Consider the following 7,009-nt stretch of genomic DNA (forward strand, 5'->3'; position numbering starts at 1 on the left):
CGGGGAAACCGGGAGAGGACGCAGATCACCAACCGGAGGAGAGGGAGAAGACTTCGACCGAGCACAGGTCTCACAAGCGGAGGTGAATTCTCGGACGTCTCGCCGCATGGAGGGCCACCACAAAGCGCGCTGGAGGAGGCGAAGGGTCCGGGCCGGACCAGGATGCCCCGAGAGCGGAGAGGAGTGGGCCCAAAGCAGAGCCTCTTGGCGGCAGCAGGAGGGAACATAAAGACGACCAGGTGGCGTCTCCGGAGGAGCCGGCTCCCCAGGCAGCGCACGCCGGATGGAGTCCTCCAGAGGCCAACGAAGAGGCGCGAGGATCCGCTCGGCAGGTATGATGGGGTCCGGATCCGGATCCGGGACAGACGAACAAAATTGCCGGGAGAGGGCGTCTGCCTTAGTGTTCTTGGATCCGGGATGGTAGGCCAGCTGGAAATCGAAAGATTAAAAAAACAAACCCCAACGAGCCTGGTGGGGGTTGAGCTGTTTGGCTGAGCGGATGTGGATCAGGTTCTGGTGGTCGGTCCAGATCAGGAATGGCTCAACAACGCCCTGGAGCCAGTGCCGCCACTCCTCCAGAGCCCACTTGATGGCCAGCAGCTCACGGTCCCCAACCCTGTAACGTTGCTGAGTGGGAGAGAACTTACGGGAGAAGAAGCAACACAGATGGAGCTTCCTGTCTAGACCACGTTGTGAGAGGACAGCGCCCGCGCCCACATCGGACGCGCCCACCTCGACAACGAACTGCTCGGCCGGGTCCGGGTGGCGAAGAATAGGAGCAGAGGTGAAGAGACTGATGAGGTGATGGAAGGCCCGAAGTGCCTCTGGAGGGAGAAGAAACGGCCGGGGTTGATGAGCTGGTTTAGTGAGAGTCGTCAGGGGTGCTACAACTGAACTGAAACCCCGGATAAAACGGCGATAGAAATTGGCGAACCCCAGGAAGCTTTGCAGCTGCTTAAGACTAGTGGGTTGGGGCCACTTGGTCACAGCTTTGACCTTCTGGGGATCCATGGCCACGCCCTGGGTAGAGATGGTATAACCCAGAAACGTGGTGGAGCGCTGGTGGAAGGCGCACTTTTCCAGTTTACAGTACAGCTGGTGGGCAAGCAGACGTTTCAAGACGGCTCTCACATGAAGGACATGATCCTGTTCATTCTGGGAGTACACTAGAATGTCGTCCAGGTACGCAAACACCCACCGGCCCGCAGGGGAGGTGGAGGGCCGGATGAAGCCCTGTTGGAGGGCCTCCACGATGTAATCCTCCATCGCCCTGTTCTCTGTGGGGGACAGAGAGAACAGCCGACCTCGAGGCAGCACTGCCCCAGGTAAGAGGTCGATGGCGACGTCATAAGGACGGTGCGGAGGCAGGGTGGAGGCTCGCTGTTTGCTGAAGACCTCAGCGAGGTCACGATAAGATGCAGGGATGGATTTGATGTCGGCGGGCGGGGGGGCTGGGGACTCTCTGGAGCACGTGCTTGTCCTGGGAAGCAGACAGCGCTGGCGGCAGGCAGGACCCCAGTCCAGGATGCGGTTTTCAGACCAGAGGACGTGTGGATCGTGGAGCTGGAGCCATGGATAACCCAGGATGAGAGGTGATGAAGGTGCCGAGATGACCAGGAAGTGGATGTGTTCAGTGGAGGCCGATGGACATCAGAACTGGCTTGGTCTGAGACTGGACTGGATAAGGTTGGAGAGGGTGTCCATCGACAGAGGTGACGGGAATGAAACGGGTGACTGCCTCCAGGGATATTCCCAGCTGGGAGGCTAACCCTTGGTCGATAAAGTTGTCGGCTGCTCCTGAGTCCAGGAGAGCCTCCAACTCGACCCGCTTGTGTCCCAGCTGGAAAGTTACACTTAGCGAGAAACGAGAACTAACGACATGAGTGGACGTGCCAGGCAGGGCTCCCCCAACACCTACCTGGCTGCGCCGTTTCCCGGACGGAGAGGGCACTGGGGACGGCGATGTTCCGAAGAGCCGCAGTATGTGCAGAGGCCCTCTCTCCAGCGGCGGTCTCGTTCCCCCTGCGGCAGTCGTCCAAGCTGCATGGGTTCCTCGGCCGCTGGGCTAGCGCCCGCGCTGGGAAATGAAAAACGAGGCGGAGACGGCATATGAGTGGAAGGTGGTCGGGACCAATGTTGAGCAGGTGGAGGCCATGTCAGAATCCGCTGATCTATACGGAGAGCCATGTATGACTAACAGACAAGAGATTTACTGAAACTCAAGAGACAAACACTCAAAACCCAGGAACACACTCTTATGAAAAAAAATTCAAACCCCTGTGTGATACACAGGAACAGCGCAGTGGTAAAAACGTCATGTTAAGCATAAAGCCAGTGTTCCCTGAGGAAGAGGAACGAGGTGCAATTAAAGAAGTATGGGATAACCACGCCTCTGCATCCCCACTGAAGACATCTTTAATCACGCCTACAAGCAGGAGATGGGGCATATAAATAATAAACAGCAAGTCCGGCCTCTCTCTTTCGCCAATCATCTCTCTCTCCTAACTAAAACCATCACCCAGCCTTTATGGGGCTGGACCAAACCATTTCTCTGAACATGAAGTCAATTATTAACATAAAACATTTCAACAGGTAATGAAAATCAAATTATGCACCCATAAATTAATCAATTAGTATGCCCTTTAGAAACATTTCCAAAAATATTGACATTAATTTATAACTGATTTTGCACCGTTACCACTCCCCCTCTGACCAGACACCATTTGGTTACACTATATGGCTGTTCAGAGTACTGGTAACAGGCGCTAGATCTGTTACATCCTGGTTGATATTGTAAAAAAGACCATGTGGTGTGAGAGAGAACAGAGTGTGTAGGAAAACTCTTTCTCCCTCCACACAAAGCACTGTATTCAACCACTCCAATTTGATGTTACCTGGCAGAAAGAGGCATGGCACAATAGAGGTTAAAGATGAACAGTTTCTATTTTATTAACACCGGTAAATAATTATTGTGGTTACATGTGAATATTGAATGTAAAAAGGTACCAAGGTTACAGAGAAAATAAAATTGAGAAGAAAGGGTAAAGAGGGAGAAGAGAAAAAGAGGGAGAGAGAAAGACTCAGAAGCCTTCCGGCTTCTGATGGAAAACCCCCTGAGCAAGAAAGCTCAGAGTCCCTTTTTCCACATGTGAGCAGACCTTTATACCCCTGGCCTACAGGAAGTTGTCACTGGCCTACAGGAAGTTGTCACTGACCAACCAGAACCTGTTGTTTCTGATGTCACGCCCCCGGTGCCTCCCATTTGGGGAAGACAAAGAGGGTGGGCGGTCCTGACGGCTGACACTTCACACGTTGCCGTCAGACAAAAGGCATGTAAAACAGAGGTGCCGAATCTTCACGCACAACCATCGACACAGAAATGTCACACCTCCCCCTGCAGACAGCTGTTATGCAACACAAAAGCAGGCTCCCGTGATGTCCATTCTTACAATATTCAGATCATTTTTATTTTTCCTGTTCATGAGGTATGCTATTCTCTTGCATAAAGCGGTAAAAGCCATGTGGACTGCATTAATTTTTGTGGCGTCTCAGATTCACAAATCCTGCACCAAAACCTCTGAACAGATGAACAGAGCTTAAGAGAGTGGATAAAATCACATCAAAGAAAAATTTACACACATAAACACAGATTCAGACAATTAGGAAATCAGGGCTACGACGTTGGGCAGTACACGGAACCGGAGCTGACTTTGAACTCAGGTTCAAAGTCAGGTTTACGACATTAGCACACACCTGCCTATTGTAATGCCAGTCACACGCAGACAAGAGTTCTTATCATCCCCACTAGCTGCTCATCTAGCATGGGTGATTAGAACCCTTTATATGTTGGTTTTCTCCATGAATCCCATGTCCTCCATTGGCAGTGTTATGCTTCTTTTCTGTTTATTAATGTTTATAATATTTTGGCCATCACGCCTTTTCCTTTTTTAACTGCACATATTGACATGTCGAGCATTTTGCGCCTCCTTCGCACCCCGTAGCTTGACAGAATGCAGGACTGATCATGCAGCTGATGTAGACAGTGGAAGTAGCGGAGATTGGGGAAGACAGTTTTCCCCTGGTCTCAGTGCGGGTAGACTCGAGCTGAGAGAACCAGAGTGCCACCCATGGAAATGGGTTGAATCGCGATGACATGAACCACGCCTCCACTACGAGCCCCACAACCTCATGGGAGTGGTTTGTTACGAATGTACATGGGGAGTGTTGGGCAGTGTACGTTTTGCTTGTGTTCTGTGTGGCACGGGGACTGTGGGCAGTCATCCCCGGCAGCCTACAACCTCGCATCCTGGCCATGGCTCATGAGGGACACCTAGGCATCGTAAAAGTCAAGCAGTGCTGCTGTGACAGGGTGTGGTGGCCTGGGATCGATGGGGATATTGAATTTGCGGTGAAGGACTGCTCAGCCTGCCTCGTCAGTGGAAATACGGGCCCTCCCACACCTCCGCCACTGCAGTCTGTGCAGTGGCCGGCCGGGCCATGGCAGCACAATCAGCTGGATATCTGTTGGCCATTACAGGGTGTCCCATATCATCAGCGCTTTCTAGTGGTTGCCTATGACCTGTACTCAAAATTGCCCGAGATCTCCTCTCCTGGCTCGGTCACGTCTCAGGTGGCCATGGAGTTCCTCGACTGTCTGTTCTCAAGGTGGGGCCTTCCCAACTCCATTACAACAGACAATGTGCCTCAGTTCACCTCCATGGACTTTCAGACGTTCTTCAGGGACAGAGGGATTAGACACACACGCACTGCTTTCTACCACCCAGAGGCTAACGGTGGCGTGGAAAGATTTAAGCAGACCTTGAAGAACAGTGTTCGGGCTCACCTGGCCAATGGCTTGGCCTTTTCCTCAGCCCTGCAGCGCACCCTGCTTCATTACAGATCATCTCTCCATTCCCCCACTGGTGTCTCCCCAGCTCTCCTCATGCTGGGTAGGGAGCTGCAGCTTCCGTTAGACTGGCTGCGGCTCCGCTTACTGCAACGGCCCTGCGCCACAGGGTTTCGACTTCTCAGTGCCGGATGAAGCAATCTTTTGATCGCCAACGGAAGGTGACACCTTCCCGTCTGGCAGTCCATGATTGGGTCAGGGTTCGTTGGCCTCACTGGGACAACACGCTCCTTTCCTTTTGTTCTGAGCCAGTGCAGATTACGGGGCGGCTGGGCTTGGCCACTTTCCGCCTGGCTGATGGTACGAAGTGGCATGCGAGCCGGCTCAAGAAGGTACAGAGAGGATGGTGCAACGACGATGCCACTCCTGCCCACGCTGTCCATCAGGAGTTGTGCATCATCATCCTGGGAGCCCAAAGAAGGCAGGAAGAAGCCAACGGAGAGCCGGAGCCATCCAGAGAAAACAAGGAGACCAGCAGCAATGAGGTAGATTGGTGGGGACCGGAAGCAAAGATGTCCCGCCTGGCAGTCCCCACATCCTGTCGCTGGGACAGCAAGCTGCCCCACCGCCCAAGTGCTCCCCAGTAGGTCTGTAGCACCTGACTGCAGCAAGCCTCTGCCTTTCCAAGGTGCCGTGCTGTCTCGTCGAGTCCAGATCACTGACCCTGCTGCACCAGCCCGAAGTCGGGATGGCTTGTCCTCAGTTGCCCCTCCAAGTGCGCTTAACCCAAGTCTTTTTTGGGGGGAGGTGCAGTATGGGTTTGGGGCTCCAGTCAAGGGGCCAGAAGGTCAGAGGGGCAAGAAGGCTGGAGCACCATTGTGCTGTTGGGGAGGATAGAGCGGGCACTGGAACAGATGAAGTTGAAGTTGAGATTTATTGTCATTTCAAGTATGTGTTAGACGGTACATAGTGAAAGAAATGTTTCTCCGGAACCTGGTGCCTCATGTAACATTTGAACGATTAGACAAAGTTACATACTGACAAAGTTCACATGTCCGACAGTGACAAACTGGGCTACATAAGGTGATATTACAGATAGATAATCAAACAATATAATAGAGGTAGTGTGTTTGTGTGAGGGTGTCAGTCCAGAGGGGTGAGTCCCTGAGTGTTCAGGTGTCTGATGGCTTGTGGGATGAAGCAGAGTCTGGCAGTGAGGGCCCAAATGCATCAGTACCATTTTCCGGTTGTGTAGAGTCCTTCACAACGCTGGTGGCTTTGCTGATGCAGCATGTTTTGTAAATGTCCGTTATGAGAGAGACTCCGATGATCTTCTCAGCTGTCCTCACTATCCGCTGTAGGGTATTGTGGTTCGATGTGGTGCAGTTTCCAAACCAGACAGTGATGCAGCTGGTCACAATGCTCTCAATAGTCCCTCTATAGAAGGTGGTGAGGATGGGTGGTAGTAGATGGGCTTTCCTCAGCCTCCACAGGAAGTAGAGATGCTGCTGGGCTTTCTTGGCTGTTGAGCTGGTGTTAAGATTCCAGGAGAGGTTCTCCTCTTCATGAACACAGAGCAACTTTGTGTTCTTGACGATCTCCACACAAGAACCATTGATATTCAGTGAAGAGTTGTCCCTCCGTTGTCTTCTGAGGTCAACAATCATCTCCTTAGTTTTGTCCATGTTCAGAAATAGATTGTTGACTTTACTCCAGTCTGTCAGTCATTGCACCTCCTCCCTGTACACTGACTCATCTTTTTTTCTGATGAGACCCAGCACAGTCGTGTCATCAGCAAACTTGATGTTTGGAGATGTGATTGGAGATGTGGTTCTAGGTGTGCTTCGTGGGTCAGCAGGGTGAACAGCATTGGACTGAGCACACAGCCCTGAGGAACTCTAGTGCTCAGTGTGGTGGTGCTGGAGATGCTGTTCCCAATACGGACAGACTGAGATCTCTCAGTCAGGAAGTCCAAGATCCAGTTGCATTGTGTTGAATGTTGAACTTAAGTCTATGAACAGCATTCGTGCGTATCTGTCCATATTGTCCAGTTGGGTGAGGGTCAGATGCAGGGTGGTGGCGATGGTGTCGTCTGTGGAGTGGTTCAGACGACTGGCAAATTGCAGTGGGTCCAGGGTGGAGGGCAGCAGGGTCTTCATATGT

Source organism: Denticeps clupeoides, chromosome 12 (genome assembly GCF_900700375.1).
Source record: "Denticeps clupeoides chromosome 12, fDenClu1.1, whole genome shotgun sequence".
Lineage (NCBI taxonomy): Eukaryota > Metazoa > Chordata > Actinopteri > Clupeiformes > Denticipitidae > Denticeps > Denticeps clupeoides.